This window comes from Rhinopithecus bieti, unplaced genomic scaffold (genome assembly GCF_001698545.2).
Source record: "Rhinopithecus bieti isolate Rb0 unplaced genomic scaffold, ASM169854v2 scaffold_9899, whole genome shotgun sequence".
Classification (NCBI taxonomy): domain Eukaryota; kingdom Metazoa; phylum Chordata; class Mammalia; order Primates; family Cercopithecidae; genus Rhinopithecus; species Rhinopithecus bieti.
The window spans coordinates 105,581-123,586 of NW_016806979.1; the positions used below are offsets into that span (position 1 = coordinate 105,581).

The window sequence follows — 18,006 nt, forward strand, 5'->3', positions numbered from 1 at the left end:
GGCCACACCAGGGCTGGGCTCAGGTCTCTGGACACACGGCCAGTGCACGGCCACACCAGGGCTGGGCTCAGGTCTCTGGACACACGGCCAGTGCACGGCAACACCAGGGCTGGGCTCAGGTCTCTTGACAGCCCTGGATCTGAGTTTAAGGGATGACTATCGATATAAACAAACACTGATTTTATGCCCACACAGCTTTATTTCTCCATCCACTGATCCATCCCCCAAGAAAGAAAACAATCATGCGAACAGCCAACACCAGCAGCTGACGTGAACCAGCAGCTGTTGTGAACCAGCAGCTGACGTGAGGTGGAATTCAGGGCTCACCAGGCACACAGCCCAGACTCGCGGGGACCTGCAGCATGAATGTGTGCCCCCAGCCAGCTGCACATCCCAAGCCCAACGCCTGGCAGGAGTGGGTGGGTCCCTGACCACCAGGGCCTGCCCTATGCACGGCCTCTGGGGCTGCCGCTGGCACAAGGCCGTGCATCCTGTGCAACTGACTCCCCCCCCCACAGCAGGCGGTAACAGGCACCACCCCCACCCTGCAGCACCTGGGACAAAGCTGCCAATGCCCACACTCTTCTTGTGATGGGCCACGGTTTTATTAAAATTAAACACAAGAATACCAAAGGCTTTATGCCTTTGGTATTCACGTGCAAGTGACAGCTCCTGAGGAGCTCCTCCCGAGTCGCCGGCTGCCCTGGGTCCAGGGCTGGGTGCAGTGGCCGTGTCCCAGTGCTGCCCGCCAGAGCATCCAACAAGGGCCTCCTGGCCTCCCCCAGGGGTGGAGCAGAGACCCTCTGCTTGGACAAATGGACGTGCTTCTTACACAGCCCGGACACGGGCGAACAGACAGGGCAAGGGTGCTGGGGTGGAACTGAACCCCGTCCAGGGAGACCCACGGTGCCTGCAAGCACAGCACACAAGGACCACCACAGACAGCAGAAGACGCCAGTGCTCTCTCCATTATCCAACAAAGCCAGTGGCGTCTGCTGGCTCTGCACTGTCATAGTGGGCACCGCATTCCAGCGTGGCCAGCCCTGCTCAGGTTCCTGTTGTAAGTTAGAACCATTTCTTTTCAAGCAATCCCAAGTAATGGCTGTTTGCAAATTAAACAGCCTCAGGATCTCCTGAGCCATTGTCACTGGTTCATGAAACCCACTGTGGTTCCTTCCACCTGTGTCTGTCCCCCTCGCAGTCCCCTCACTGCCACCCAAGCAGCCACCACAGGGAGAAGAGCCAGTCAGTTCCTGCCCCTCCACCACTGTGAAAGGCCACCAGAGGGGAGGGGACGCTCAGCGCAGCGTGACTGCCATGCAGGGGCAGGGGCCCTCCCTGAAGCCAGGGCGCTCCTACCCGGTCAGCTCAACACCGGGCGCGGGCACTCGGAACGCCCACAGCTAATGACAGAGTGGCTCAAGCACAACAACTTGAAAGAAGCAAAAACAGGCGTTCGGGAGAATTAAAGGCTCAACCAGGAAGTCAGGGGCCAGTTCTGCCATGACTCACTGCCTGGGACTCCCAGCCCCCATACTCAGACCGCCACGGGCCCCAAGACAGTGTCCCTGGCACAGGCCCTTCAGAAGCAGCAGGGCCCAGAGGACTGCAGTGCTGGAGCTGACACCCAAGGACACCTGAAGTCCAAGAGCAAGACCACGAGGCCCAGGGCCAGACAGCTGGGGAGGCCAAAGGCCACGTCACCAGTGCACAACGAATGACAAGCCTGCTGCTGTCTTCAGCCCAGCTATCTCAAGGGCTTCCTTCTGTTCCCAACTCACCGCCCACTGACGAATCTTTCTGGGCCACTGCCATGACCAGGCAGGACAGGTGGCTCTGAAGACACTTGATTCAGGTGAGTCTGGGCAGCAGGCCCCGCTGTGGACTGGAATCTTTCCACAGCCACACTCCCGGCAGGCAAGCCCTGGCCTCCACCCTCTGCTGGTCCTCAGGAGCCTGTCCACAATTCTGACTCCAACCTCCACTCTTGGTCCTCACTACAGGGCACACTTGGCGTCTACACTGCTGGAAACCACAGAGCAACTTCCGTAGCCCTGAAGTCACAGCCAGCGTGTCTGCTCACCCAACAGGACACGCGTGACCCACGAGACCCACTCTCCTGAAAGCCAGTGTGTCGGTGTAGGGAGGACTCAGACCCGGCAGGCTCCTCATGGCCTCTCGGGGTCCTGAGCAACGACAGTGAGGTGGGACTCGGTTGCCACGCAGCCTGGCCCCGGCCTCGCCGCCCAAGAGCCCCGGCCCCATAGAGACACTGAGAGCCACACTCATACCCACTGCAGGAAGCACCACCTGACAGCAGTTCTCTCATCAAGACAAAGTCCCAGCAAGTCCATATGGGGCAGCCCCAGGCAGCCACCCACGCCGCACCCTCCTTGCCACCAAGTGGGGATCCTAAGACAGCCAAGGCCGGGCTGAGCGGGGGCCGTTCACACCGACAGGCCCTTCACACAGTCGATGTTCCATCCACAGGAGGGCCAGAAACCATGAAGATGAGTATGAGGACAACACGGCCACCTCACCTCAGGCACATTCAAAGCAACCCTAAAAAGTGTCCTGTGTCTGTGAGGCACCCCCAGCAAACCAGGCAGTCCACACAGCACTGTCATCACCAGAAGCCCGAGCGAGCTACTTTCACAAGCAAAACCTGAATTTCCAGTCAACTGGGATTCTCCAGCCGTAGTAGTACCTGTTAACTCCCCAGCCAGACTGGCCAACCCGCATTTTGTTTTAAATGCCGAATGGGCCTGGAGCTACAGCAAAAACATGGAAGACAACAAAATTAGGAAGGTGTGAAAATAAGTTTAGGAGGTAAAGGGTTTTTTCCAGGCAGAAAGATGTTCATTAAAAGATTCATGAAGAGGTTGCTTTCCGCACATAGTGCATAACCAAACATAACTAGATCACTTCATGTTCCTATGTCACAGCTTAGCTTCAACCCAAAACCATGAATTTCCACTTTTAAAAACAACAAAAGCTGGCTGGGCACAATGGCTCATGCCTGTAATCCCAGGCCTTGGGAGGCTGAGGTGGGAGGATCACTTAAGCCCAGGAGTTCGAGACCAGCCTGGACAACATAGGGAGATTCCATCTCTACAAAAACATACAAAAGTTAGCCAGGTATGGTGATGTGCACCTGTAGCCCCAGCTACTTGGGAGGCTGAGGCAGGAGGATCACTTGAGCCTGGGAAGTCAAGGCTGCTGTGAGCTGGGATCATACCACTGTACTCCGGCCTGAGTGACATAGCAAGACCTTGTTTCAAAAAAAACTAAAACAAATTAAAATAACAAAGGTAAAACCATGAGACGCAAGCAGCAAGGCTGTATCATCTGCGTGGCTCCTGTGGATATGTCAGGTAATAACACTCCAACAAGTTCCATACTTTCCTTCCATTCGACAATAAATTATTCCACACAGAATCAACTCCAATTTAAAAGTATCAAATATTTAAAGCAAAAAAAAAAAAAAATACTTTTTAGACACCCATATTTGTGTATGTGTGTATGTACACATCACACACACCCCAAAACTGCACACACAGAGAAAAGAACTAAAAAGAGAGAATTAAAACAACGGTGAAATGTTTAAATACGACACAATACAAAGATATTATCGTAAGAAAGAAAAGACAACCAACAGAATGGGAGAAAATATCTGCAAATGATAAATCTGGTAAGAGTTTAACATCCAGAAGATACAAACAGCTTTTACAACTCAACAACAAAAGGACAAACATTCCAATTTGAAAATGGTCCAAGGACTGGACTAGACATTTACCCAAAGAAATACACAAACAGCCAAGGAGCACAAGAAAAGACGCTCCACGTCATTTGTCATCGAGAAAAGTTCAAATTAAAACCACAAGATACCCCCTCACACCTACGAGGATGATTACAATTTTTTAAAAAAGAAAAACACAGATGTTGGTGAGGACACAGAGAAACCAGAAGCTGTGTGCCTTGCTGGTGGGGACGCAGAGCAGCACAGTGTGTGTGGAAACAGTCTCGCCGAGGGTCCGCACGCGCTCCAGCCATCCCACCCAGTGAGCACGCCGAGGGTCCGCACGCGCTCCAGCAATCCCACCCTGGATGCACACCCAAAAGAGGGGAAGACAGGGATCCAGACAGACACTTGTACGCGAACGTTCACAGAAGCATTATTCACAAGAGCCAAAAGGCGGGAAAACCTAAGTGTCCATCAACTGACAGAGAAACAAAAAGGGTCCAGCCATACAAAGCAATATTATTCAGCCATCAAAACAAATGCAGGCCTGACACATGCTACAATACAGAGGAACCGGGCACAAAGGGTCACACATTGCAGATTCCATGTGTACGAAATTCTCAGAAGAAGCAAACGCAGAGGCAGAAAACAGTCTGGCAGGTGCCAGGGGTTGGGAAGAGTCATGTGTCATGACTATGTGAATGGACACCAGCATATTTTTTTGGTGATAAAAATGTCTCAAAAGTAGAAAGAAATAGTAGCTGTGCAACACTGTGAATATACTAAATGCTCTGAATTGTTCACTTTAAAGTTAATGGTTATTTTTATGTTATGTGAAATTTTACCTCAAAACACACATACACACAGAAAGAGAGAAATGGTTTTTAAGAGCGAACACCTGGCCAGGCACAGTGGCTCCCACCTGTAATCCCAGTCCTTTGGGAGGCCGAGGTGAGTGGATCACGTGAGCCCAGGAGTTCGTGACCAGCCTGGGCAACATGGTGAGATCCCAACTCTTCAAAAAATAAAAAAAATTAGCCGGGTGTGGTAGCACGCACCCATAGTGCCAGTGACTTGGGAGGCTGAGGTGGAAGGGATCGCTTTAGTCCAGGAGGCCAAGACTGCAGTGAGCCGTGACTACACCACTGCACTCACTCCAACCTGAGCAACAGAGTGACCCTGGCTCTAAAAAAATTTTTAAAAAAAGCAAACACCTTTCCCTGCCCCTCTTGAAAATTCAGTCCTGAAGCATGAGGTGGCACCACATAGGGTCTGCACGTCCCGGAAGGGATGGTGGGGGCCAAAGTGGCCCACACAGGACGAAGAGGGGTCCGTGAGGTGGAGAGCAGGGTGAGGGGACAGCTGGCAGGGGAGGAGGGCCACGGGGCGGAGGACCATGGGGCGGAGGACCATGGGGAGGAAGGCCACAGGCAGATGCGACGCCCCAATGCCTGTGTTCCCCCAAATTCCTCCTGAAATCCTCACTCCCAAGGGCACGGTGTTAGGAGGTGAGGCCTTTCATAGGTGATGAGTCACAAGGACAGAGCTTCGTGAACGCGATTGGGGCCCTTACACGGAGCTTTGCTTGTCTTGCGATTGGTGCTGTTAAGTGGCCTGGGTCCACTGTGATGCTGACAGATCCACTCTTTCAATACATGATAGAAACTTCACCTGTAGCTTTGTGCAGTGTTTTTCTGGTCATCATTTCAGCACAGAACGTCAACCATTCCTCCTGTTTCTGAGGTCATATCCGGCACTCACTCCAGCACCGTGCTCTTACACTGCTGCCCAGTTCCCTCCAGCAGCCTGGCTCTCTGTGTGATATGTGAACATGAATGCTTGCTCCTTTTCTGACCACTGTTACCCACACAAGTAATCTGCAGGCCTTTCTGACATTGTCAACAGTATCTGGACACCACAGAGCAGAGGACACACACACACAAGCAGAGCGCACAGGTCTCGCCCGTGTGGAGCCTCGTAAGGAGCCCGCGGTGCCTGCGTCCGGCCGGCACCCCCGCCATTTTATCGCCCTTTGTGGACGTGCTTGCATGAGGGAACATGGTCTTATGTGGAAAGGATTTCTCAAAGCTGAAAGGGGCTGGGAGGATCTTTTTCGCCCTGGGGTGTTGAATCAACTGTGCATTGTTTACCTGTGTTTTGACTGCAACCCATCACCCACAGAGTGTCAAGTCAGCATTCAAAAAGTTTCGAGTTTTGGATATTCGGATTCAGGGTGCTCAACCTGTAATGCCTAATATTCAACAAGAAGAACTAAAAACTCAACGATGTCAAGTACGTCAGGTGGAAACTGATCAAGGTCAGGGTATGCTGTGTGTTATTTGGAGGGGAGGCTAAGAAGCTAGCTGTTGGCTTTTAACATTCATGGTACAAGCTGAAGACGGCCACTGAAGAAAACACAAGGAACAGAAGATATGATTTCCAAACCAATAAGGAAGAAGACGTGGAATGGGACCGGGTTGGGGGACACAATAGAAGCCACAATTTTAAAACAAAAGAAAATCTGAAAAGCAATTCAAATAGTAAGACAAAGACATCCAAACATGTCAGTAAAGCAAATGGACTAAACTCACCAGCTTAAAATCAAAGGGTAGATTTTTAATCAACGTATATCTAAAATGTAAGAATAGAAAAAGATTAAAAGACAGAAAAGAAAGAGAAAACACTAACCAAAAGAAAGCTGGGGCCAGTAACAGTGGCTCATTCCTGTAATCACAATACTTTGGGAGGCCAAGATGAGAGGATCATTTGAGGTCAGGAGTTCAAGACCAGCCTGGGCTAGAGAGTGAGACCCTGTCTCTACAAAAAAATCAAAAAAATCAGCTGGGTATGGTGGCAAACCCCTGAGACTCAGCTACTTGTGAGGCTGAGGTGGGGGAACTGATCTAGCCCATGCGGTCAAAGCTACAGTGAGCCGTGACTGAGCCACTGCACTCCAGCCTGGGCAACAGAGCAAGACCCTGACTCAAAAAAAGAAAAAAAGAAGGGGGAGGGTGTGGGATGCAGTGGCTCACGCCTGTAATCCCAGCACCTTAGCAGGCTGAGACAGGTGGACTGCTTCAGCCCAGGACTTCGAGACCAGCCACATGGCAAAGCCCTACCCTTAAAAAAAAAAAAAAGGAGAAAAAAGATGCGACACTCAGCTGGCACGGTGGCACATGCCTGTGGTTCCAGCTACTCAGGAGGCTGAGGTCGGAGGACCACTCGCGCGCCCAGGAGGCCAAGGATGCTGTGAGCTATGATCGCACCACTGCACTCCAGCCTGGGCAACGGAGCAAGAACCTGTCTTAACAAAATAATTTAATTTTTAAAAAAAGGGAGAGAGAGAGAGAGAGAGAGAGAGAAAGCTGAGTAGCCACCTTCCCATCGCACATGAAGAGGCAGCTGCATCACAAGCTCCCATCCTCAGGGGCCGCTCTGCATCCTCATCACCAGCCTCGAAACAGATGCATCACACGCCGGACACGGTTCTGAGCTCCGGGTATGTCCGTTCCCTTAACTCTTCAAACAGCCTTATGCCCCATGCCCAGGCCTATACCCAAGACAAAACCACATCCACACAAAAACTCACACACGAACGCTTTATTCACAGCAGCCTACGGGGAGACAACCCAAATGTCTACCCACTGATGGATGGATAATAAAACGCGGCCTCCACGTACGTCGTGGGCTGAAATTCTGTCTCCCTGAAATCCACATACTAAAGTCTTAACCCCAGTGCCCCCGAATGCCTGTATCTGGAGATGTGGCCCTTAGAGATGGTTAAGGTAAAATGAGGTCACGCGTGTGGGGCCTGGATCTGCTATAACCAGTGTCCTCACAAGAAGAGGAAATAAGGACACCAAGACACAGACCGAGCGGCGAGCACGCGGCAGGAAGGCAGCGCCTGCTGGCCCCTCGATCTTGGACACCCGCCTCCAGAACCGTGAGGGAAACATTTGTGCTGCGTGAGCCCCCATCTGTGGCGTCTTGTTGCCGCAGCCTGAGCTGAAGAAGACGCCACACGATGGAACAGGCTTCGACAAGGAAAAGAAAAGGGGCACTGCTGGGGGCTGCAATGCCCACAGACCACGCCAACACCACGTTCGGGGCAAGGAGCCACCACAGAGGACCGCAGGGGGCACGGTTCCATTCACAGGAAACGTCCGGGATGGGCAGACGCAAAGACAGAGAATACAGCTGCAGTGTCTAGGATGCGGAGGACGGGGGCTTGGGGATGGCAGCGAAGGAGCGTGGGGTAAAATGTTCCTACAATCAACTGTGGCAATGGCCGCAAAACTCTGCAAATGCATCGCAAGCCACTGAACTGTACACTTAACGAGAGAACTGAATGGCATGTGAACTGCGTCTCAAAAAAATCATTGAAAATCCTATGGGGTCAACAGTAATTGTTCAACTTACAAGCAGAGGTACTGAATCAGCGAGGAGTCACTTTTCTACTCCTACCTGGGTCAACTTTGATAAATCACGCTTCTCTCAGAATGTCTACTTTGCCTGAGCTACCAAATTTCCTGGCAAAAGGTATTCTTAACACGCCATTTTCCATCCCCACGGCGACTACACGAGGGCTCCCTTCCATGCGTAAGGCTCCTGCTTTCTGCCCGCTGGCCACGCGTGTATCGGTCCCATCAGCCCTCTCTAAGAGCTGCGTCTGGCTCTGCATGTCCTTTCCCATCTCTGTCTTCCACCTCCTTCATTTCCAGGGTTCTGCTCACTGCCCTCTTCCCACCTGCCCTGTGCAGAGCGAACCTTTCTCCTCTTCTGTACATGCGTCTGAGGCCAAGTTACCAAGTGATTCCTGCCAGGGCCAGAGAGAACCTCAGGCCCTGTGGGCCACGTGCAGTCCACATCGCAGACTCTGCTTGGTTATGTTTATTCTTATTGGTAACATTTTTAAAATGTGAAAAACACTCTTGGTTCCAAAACTGCACAGAAACAGGCCGAGGCCCCACTGGGCCTGCAGGCCACAACTTCGTCATACCTGTTTAAGGATTTAAGTGTCCTTAGTTGCTTCCCAAAATTTTAGATGGAGTAATTTTATGACTGTATTTTTTTAAACTTGTGTTTATTTTTAAACTTTTTTAATTTTTTATTTCAAAACTTCTCCTGAGACTTGACTCATGTGATTTAGACATTTGTGTATCTTCTAACTAAAATTATCATCTTTCCCTTACCGTTCCGTATCCAGTTTTTAATTTCATTACTTTGTGAACATGGAACACCATCTGTACGCCAGTGAGTCTCTGAAATGTCTCGAGACTTGTTCTACGGCCTCGACGTGTGACATCTGTGAATGTTCTTTAGGTGTCTACAAACGCGTATTCTCCAACGGCTGGCTCAGGATTCTGTATCAATTATGGAATCAAGCCAGTTGCCCCTGTTGTTGAAATACTGTATGTACACACACAGTATGTAATGTGCATTTTATACATACCTATATCTCCGCTACATATTTATTTATCACTAACTGAGAGGTGTTCTGAGCTCTCAGGAGGATACTGGGTCTGTCCATTTATCTCTGTAGCCCTGTTAACTTCTGCTTTTCCGCTTTTAGAAAGCTGAGTCAGTCCAGACTCACCACAAGCCCCACAGGAATTCAGTGCAGGGATGGATCAGGGATGAGGAAGCCATGGGGGCCAAGTCACCAGAGTCCAAGCACAGCCACACCGCAGGGGGTCCGGTGTCAGCACACACAACCAGCAACAGCACAGCCCCAGGAGCTGCCGCACAAGCACATGGGGGCTGCTGCTTCGCTTCTGCCTCCAGATGGTGCCCAGCTCTCTCCTCCAACTCCCAGCGAAGGGGGTTCTAGCAGAAGGTCCTGCCTGGCTGAGGTGACAGGACGCAAAGCCACCATGGTTACATCCTGAGAGAGGGACCCATGCGGCATCACGGGCAAGAGCAGGTCTCTCTGGACGATGGCAGTCCCACCCCCGGGGCAACCACGAGGACTCTCAGTTTATCCACGGGCTTGGAACAATGCCTAGCGACTGCCAGTGCAACGCAGTTCTGACTTTAATCCTTACTTTCAGAACTTGAAATGAACTTGAGATAACCTAAAAAGACACTATCAAAAACCAGGTTAAGGAGATGAAAGGAGAAATGAAAACCACAGCGAGGAAACAAGGAAGATAAGAAAAGGAGCCAAAACCAAGGTCTGGAAATACATGAAGGAAAAGATTTCACTGCAATGGATGGAAATGTGACTCTCAGGACTTAGCTGAGGAGAAACAGTGGCCCCGAAGACCAAGCCCAGTGAGCAGCACTGACGCAGCAGGCAGAGGGGGACACGGAGGGGAGAAGACGCCGCAGAGTGGGCGAAGACACACAGGTGGAGAAGCCAGCAACAGAGGCAGGCGGGAGAGGGAGGAGACAGAGGTGGAGAAGCCTCCAGGAGACACAGGGCAGGATGAGAAGGGACCAGCCCCACTGGCCTTCTGTCTGTTCACATCTATTTTCATTGCTAGGTTTTTTACTGTTATTTGTAGCATGAAAAAAAAGATCTGAGTGTTAATTTTTAAAATTTTACTTGTCCTTGTGCAATTTAACTAAATGACTTCTGTACCTGACTGCTGTGTGTGTAAAGGCACCTTTGAAGAAATTCCCTGTACGGGGGCCACGAGTCGCTCCTGGAAAACTAACAAGCCTGAGTCAGGCGAGCGAGAATTCCAAAGCGTAAGATGCTTCACTGTCGGGTGGGGAGGAGAACTGTGGGAATTCTTAAACTTGGCCCAAGTTCACAAACCTGACTGGGTTTCCCAATCAAAGACAAAACAAGCCATAGCTCAGGGTTTCAAGTTTCCCTCTCAACACAGAAGCTGCAGCTCCAATCCGCACTAGGAGAGGAGGGAGTGACAGGACGCTGTTTAAACAGAAACCAAAAGCTGCCCGCCCTCCCTCTGACTCTGACGGTGCCTGCAGAGTCGCCAGGAACCCCATTTCCAAGGCCGCTGGGGTGAAAGTGTTGGGAGGGAGGAGCCAGGGACTGTGCACCCAGTACAAAGGCTACCCACAGGCCACACACCCAGAAACTGTCAGCCCTGCCACAGAGCACCATCCCACAGGGCTGCGCCCACCCATCCCCTCACACTCACCAGGCAAGAGACAGCCTGGAGGGGCCTTGGTAGGAAAAAAGGGCAACAGAGAGGGGCTGTTTGCCACACTCCCACTCGTCTGAAAAAATTAATTAGCTCCAGTTCCGTAAAAATTCAAATTGTGGGCCCGGCCCGGTGGCTCACACCTGTAATCCCAGTAATCCCAGCGCTTTGGGAGGCTGAGGCGGGAGGATCATGAGGTCAGGAGATCAAGACCATCCTGGCTAACATGGTGAAACCCCGTCTCTACTAAAAATACAAAATATTAGCCAGGCGTGGTAGCACGCGACTGTGATCTCAGCTACTCAGGAGGCTGAGGTAGGAGAATCGCTTGAACCCGGGAGGCGGAGATCGCGCTACTGCACTCCAGCCTGGGTGACAGAGCAAGACTCCATCTCAGGAAAAAAAAAAAAAAATTAAATCGTGGCATTATTTGTACAAACAAATTAAAGTTTAGGTACTGACCTGACAAATCTCAGACTTCAAGTTACAGATAAAGCCCTCCACTTACTCATCAAAGTCAACAAATGTCCAGAAGAAAAGCTTTCCCCAAACTCTCTCCTACGCCTTGGCCATATCTCACCACAACAGCCAAATCAACCCCACTTCCATTTCTCCGCGTCGCTGAGCTGTCCGACACAACGACTAAAACCCCACTGATGTTCTCAGGGTTGTTCATGGTTAATGAGAAATCAGATGTCTCCTCGGTCACCTGCAGAGAGTGGCTGAGCGGTGCCCACAGCACCCAGAGCAGGTCGGGCCCAGACCTTGGCACTTGGTGGTTGAGGACCCCGGGGGTACTGCTGAGCTTGGCCTTGTTAGTGTATGTGGCTCAGAAACCAGACACCCGAGGCCCAGCTCCTGGACAAGCAGTCCCAGGCAACGAGGGTGGGTGGGGAGGGAGGCAGCCCCTTCTCAGTTGTGCTCTGTTCAGTTAAATCGACTTCCCAAAACACAAGGTCTGCAGGGGTTCTCAGGCAGGTGGCCATGTAACACAGGCGAAGGCCGTGACCTGTTCCTGGGCTGCTGCTCCACTGTTCCGAGGTGACAGGAGGCAGAGAGGTGTCCAGGCCTGGCTGGCAGCTTCCAGGCAACCCGGAGGCAGGGCCTAGGGCCCTAACCCAAGCCAGCAAGCCTGTGTAGCACCATTCCCGAAATCTAGGACAGTCTCCAGGCTTCCCCGGAGTCTCAGCCAGTCTCACTACCGCCAGGGACGGAAGGCAGAGGCCGCAGCAGGGCCCCGCAACAGCAGGAAGGGCACCCGCACTAGGGAAGAAAACCAGGAAAGGAAGGGGAAGGGGAAACAATGGAAGTCCCAAAGAGAGCAGCGGGCAGCAGAGAGCTGGACAAGAAGACATGGCACACGGGACACAGCACGTGGAGGGGGCAGCAGAGGCCTGGATGAGAGGACACGGCACGCTGGACACAGTGTGTAGAGGGGGCAGAGGGCTGGACGAGTAGGCACGCACGGAACACAGGACGCAGCCGTGGAGGGGGCAAGCAGAGGGCTGAACGAAGGACACAGCACAGTGGACACAGTGTGTAGAGGGGGGGCAGGTCAGAGGGCTGGTCGAGAGGACACAGCCACGGTGGGACAAGTGTGTAGAGGGGGCAAGCACGTGGAGGGGGCACAGGGATCACAGCGTGGCGCACTCAGCAGCAAAGGGCCACATGGCAGCCCTAGGCCAGCGCAAAACAAGACAGTCCCTCTTCACTATGGGAATTCCAACCAGAAATGAATGAAAACCTAGAAACCCTAAGACACACTCTTCCAAAGGAAGGGGAGGCGCAAGTACTCAAAACCCCGTAAGAGCTGGATGCAGGTCAGGGGAGGGCCAGGAGACAGGACATGGCTGTGGGGGGTTCCTACGTTTCTGTTCCTCACTCTTAACATGTGCTCAGCAGACAGACCTGGGAATGCCCTGCCCCCAGATCTAGAATCCGTTGGGAAGGGGAAGCCGGAGCCTGCCTGCCACCGCTCACCCCTAGCCTGCGGTCCCATCCCACCAGTCCCGCCGCACTGGCCTGAGTCCCTTTAGAGGGCAGAGGCCTGAGACACCGCCAGGCGAGAGGCGGCCCTCCAGGCTCGGAGCTGTTCCTGAAGCCGTGCCCTCAGGGGGACAGGATGCTGCTGCGTCTCCACGACAGCCTTGGCAAAAATCAGACTGGGAGCGCTGATAGCCAGGCCTCTGGATTTTCTCAGTTTTCATTTCCCTTTCTCCTTTCCTCTGGATGCAGGCACCCACAAGGAACACGAAGGATTAAAACAAAAACAATCTTGCATTTTTAAAGAAGGTCCGAAGTATGTTGAGCCCTCCTTTCATCATCTCAGTGTCTGTGGAGATGCTCACGAAGTCCGCTCTCACGAAGGTAAGACAGAGGCCAAGGAAGGTCAGTATGCTGTTGCTGCCACCCAAGTCACAAAGGAGGGTGAAGACGGAAGACCAAGATTGAGTCCAGCCACAGTGCTGGAGAGAATGATGCTTCAAAGGACCGGGGTGGGCCTGGGCAGGATGGAGAGGAAGGGGCCAGGCCAGAAAGGACGGACGGAAAGGGAAGGGGCCGAGCTGGACAGGACGGAGAGGAAGGGAATCAGGCCGGACAGAATGGAGAGGAAGGGCCGAGCTGGACAAGGATTGGAGAGGAAGGGCTGAGCCGGCACGTCCTGTGCCTCATTCCCCCCACCTGGCAACTAAGGAAAAGCTCAAACCAGGACTGCGATTCCAGCCCATGTGCCCCTAGAGAGAGAGACCTGACACAGAGGCAGCAACGCCAGCACCTGCCTGTGTCCCTGGCACCCCCAACACACTGGCAACAGCGCTTACCCCCAAGAGCAGCCCCGCCCCAGGTACTGCTCCACTCCCCACCCAGGGTATGCACCCGCAGGGAAGCACCACCCACATCTTGGTGTAATTCTGCATCATAGCCCCTCTGGGCTGGGTAACCTCAGCCATGTTCCCACCCTGTGTGGGGGTGGCCCCACAACAGGTAATGGACGTGTGGAGGGACTCCACGGGTCAGGTGCCGTGGTCTACTGAGTAATATGGACGTGTGGAGGGACTCACGGGTCAGGTGCTGGTGCTCCTGAGTAATGGACGTGTGGGAGGGACTCCCGGGTCAGGTGCGTGGTGACTCCTGAGTAAATGGACGTGTGGAGGACTCCACCGGGTCAAGGTGCGTGGTGCTCCTGAGTAAATGGACGTGTGGAGGGACTCCACGGGCCAGATGCGTGGTGCTCCTGAGTGAATGGACCAGCACAGGTGGTGCACCTGGCCCCAACACCATGAACACGCAAGAAACACCAGCGGCCACCCCCATGATGGTTCCTAAGATTTGGTCAAAAACCTAATCACAAGACTTCTGAGTAACACAGGGGGTTGAACACATAAAAAACAGTGGGTAAAATCCAACTAAAAACAGCAGAAACGGACCATTTTCTTTTTTCAAGGCATAAGCTACAGGGTAGAAGAGGAAGGGCAGGAAAGGCAGCACGAGGAGCCTGGAAGTGCAGGGACAGCAGGAAATGCCTCAGACCGAGAAGCCCAGCCCTCTCCTGGAGGGAGGAAACCCACACTCCCCTGATCCACAGGACAGGAACCTAAAAAGCTCCAGGTCTGTGGCACCACAGAACTCTGGGGGGTGGGGCAGGGTAGGCCTAACCCAAGAAGCACTGGGGGCAGGCCTCCCACCTCTGTAGGAGACAGAGCTGACTCTCCGAGGTGCTCGGCAGAGGCCATGCTAAAGATGCAGGGAAGGCACCAGGCATGGCATGGCGCTCCTGCAGTCCCAGCTACCCGGGAGGCTGGGGCAGGAGGAGCCCTTGAGACCAGGAGTTCAAGTCCAGCCTGGGTAACACGGCAAGACCCCAGGTCTTTAAACACACACACACACACACACACACACACACACAGGGAGAACAACCACCTCCACTCCTCCACCCCCCACTAAAAGAAAGCTATCACTAAAATCCTTAGGAAGGATAAGAAAAGCTACTACAACTACTGCATGAGAATGAGATGCTACAAAAGGAACACTCAGAATAAAACAGAGCTCATGGAAATCAAAATGAGGAATCAAATACTTAACAGAAGTGTGGGAATATAGGCCGGGCGCAGTGGCTCAAGCCTGTAATCCCAGCACTGTGGGAGGCCAAGACGGACGGATCACGAGGTCAGGAGATCGAGACCATCCTGGCTAACATGGTGAAACCCCGTCTCTACTAAAAAATACAAAAAACTAGCCGTGCAAGGTGGCAGGCGCCTGTAGTCCCAGCTATTCAGGAGGCTGAGGCAGGAGAATGGCGTAAACCCGGGAGGCGGAGCTTGCAGTGAGCTGCAATCCGGCCACTGCACTCCAGCCTGGGCGATAGAGCGAGACTCAGTCTCAAAAAAAAAAAATAAAGAAGTGTGGGAATATACAGTTAAGTTAAGAAAACTAAGACTACTGAGGATAAAGGAAAGAATCTGCAGGTGAGAAACGGCTGTACATAAAAACCAGGAACCACTACTGACATAAAATTCTACAATACATAAAACCAATCCACGGTGGAAAAGTATCAGCCTGCAGTTGCCACGGTCTGGGTGGGGAAGGGTGGCATCGGTGTGATGGTACTCTCTGGGGCCATAATGGGAGAACGTGTTTGTCAAAACCCGTTAAACGGTCCTCTTAAGACCTGTGCCCTTCACTGAAGGTAAACCTTACCTTTGAAAGAAGAATCATAAACTAATAAGAATATGCCCTCAAAGTGTTTGGAGCAAAGCAGACTGATGTCTGCAACTGACCTGAAATGCAGCAAGATAAGTAAGCTGGACGGCGAGGGCAAGGGAAAGGTAAGTAAGCTGGACGGCGAGGGCAAGGGAAGGGTAAGTAAGCTGGACGGCGAGGGCAAGGGAAGGGTAAGTAAGCTGGACGGCGAGGGCAAGGGGAGGGTAAGTAAGCTGGACGGCGAGGGCAAGGGGAGGGTAAGTAAGCTGGACGGCGAGGGCAAGGGGAGGGTAAGTAAGCTGGACGGCGAGGGCAAGGGGAGGGTAAGTAAGCTGGACGGCGAGGGCAAGGGGAGGGTAAGTAAGCTGGACGGCGAGGGCAAGGGGAGGGTAAGTAAGCTGGACGGCGAGGGCAAGGGGAGGGTAAGTAAGCTGGACGGCGAGGGCAAGGGGAGGGTAAGTAAGCTGGACGGCGAGGGCAAGGGGAGGGTAAGTAAGCTGGACGGCGAGGGCAAGGGGAGGGTAAGTAAGCTGGACGGCGAGGGCAAGGGGAGGGTAAGTAAGCTGGACGGCGAGGGCAAGGGGAGGGTAAGTAAGCTGGACGGCGAGGGCAAGGGGAGGGTAAGTAAGCTGGACGGCGAGGGCAAGGGGAGGGTAAGTAAGCTGGACGGCGAGGGCAAGGGGAGGGTAAGTAAGCTGGACGGCGAGGGCAAGGGAAGGGAACGCAGACAGCTGTGCTAACTGCAGAACCCCGCTGTTGGGTATATGAGAGTTCACTGGAGCATCCTTACAACTTGTCCATATGTTTGAAAATTTTCACACGAAATGTTGAGAGACAAAGAATCAGGAATCCGAATGGCATCAAAGTTCTCAACTGCAGTAGTAGAAGCTGGAGAAAATCGAGAAAACTTGCAAAACTCTGAAGGTCGATGATTTCTGGCCTGAAGTTCTAGACTCAGCCAAACTATCAGTCAGGCAGATAAAACCATTTTCAATAATTCAAGGCCTCCAAAAAACTCTCTCGCCACTTTCTCAAGAGCCTATAAAAGGTATGTGCCTCACGTCAAAATAAATGATTAACTCAAGAGAAAGACATGGGATCCAAGTAGCAGGCCTTCCAGTGCAAGAGAGAGGCAGGCAAAACCCCCTGGATGACGGGAAGACAGGCATGGGGGCAGAAGGGGCAAAGAGAGGCAAATTCCCATCTTCCACGAAGGCAAGCCACCAGACAACACCCAGACCAGGAGTGGAGAAGGGAGAGAGGGAGAGAGAGGGCACAGAACCACCAACAGATCAGTAAGGCTGGAATCGAAGTAAACACCAGAACACTCAGCTCAGGAAAGGCCGAGGTGGGGCTTCTGGGTAGAGGGAGTCGTAGCGCAGACACCCGGCACTCCCGCTGCTGAGAGGGGAGCCCTCGGCTCCCGCCTTGCATCTGGGCAGCGTGAGGTTTCCTTGGCAGAGAAAGGCCACAGAAGGGACGCCCTGACAATCTGCGGCCCAGCCTTCTGGAGGACTGGAACTTTCCACCTTGCTCTCTTCAAGTCCTGAGCCATCACACAGCTGACCACCCTCCTAGAGAGGCCTGTGAAGTGCTACTGAGTGAGGATGAGATTCCAGCGGATCGCAGGATCCCAGCTGCCCCTCTATGACAGAGGCAGGTGAGTGAAGCTGTCCTGTACCCGCCAGACCAGTCACCTGCCAGCTTTCTCCTAACTGAGCCACCCCAGTGTCCATGAAACAAAAGGAGCACTCAGCCAGGCCCTCCACAAACTCCTGACACAATATATCCGAAGACGGAATAAAACGGTACTTATTCTAAGCCACTAAGTTTGGGATAGTTTGCTATCCAGGAATAGGTAAGAGGGACAGGGAACTGCTGTTTTTTGTGATAAAACTTATATAACTCTTTTTGACTTCATAAAGTATATGGATGTCTCAATGGACAAAAGTCACCAAAAAAAAAAAATTTAAGGTATTAAACCATCACGGGCAACATGGCAAAACCCTGTATCTACAAAAAATTCGCCAGGCATAGTGACTGTGCCTGTAGTCCCAGCTACTGGGGAGGCTGAGGCAGGAGGATCACCTTAGTCCATGTGGTTGAGGCTACAGCCAACTGTGATCACACCACTGCACTCCAGCTCGGGTGACAGAGCAAGACCCTGCCTCAAAAAAAAAAAAAAAAAAAAAAAGAATTAAATATAAAAGTAAAAGCAAAGCCATGTAAAATCTTACGGAAAAAAATAAACAACAAAAACAAAAAAACAGGCCGGGCGTGGTGGCTCACACCTGCAATCCCAGCACTTTGGGAGGCCGACGTGGGTGGATCACAAGGTCAGGAGATCAAGACCATCCTGGCTAACATGGTGAAACCCCACCTCTAGTAAAAATACAAAAAATTAGCCGGGCGTGGTGGCGGGCGCCTGGGCGACAAGAGCAAAACTCC

The 18,006-nt window shown here is 52.4% G+C and overlaps 1 protein-coding gene across 1 annotated transcript in view; it reads right to left on the minus strand.

Annotated features, from left to right (window-relative positions):
- The window catches only part of TBCD (tubulin folding cofactor D), a 174,320-nt gene that overhangs the window by 87,838 nt on the left and 68,476 nt on the right, over nt 1-18,006 (minus strand). The window lies entirely within an intron of this gene.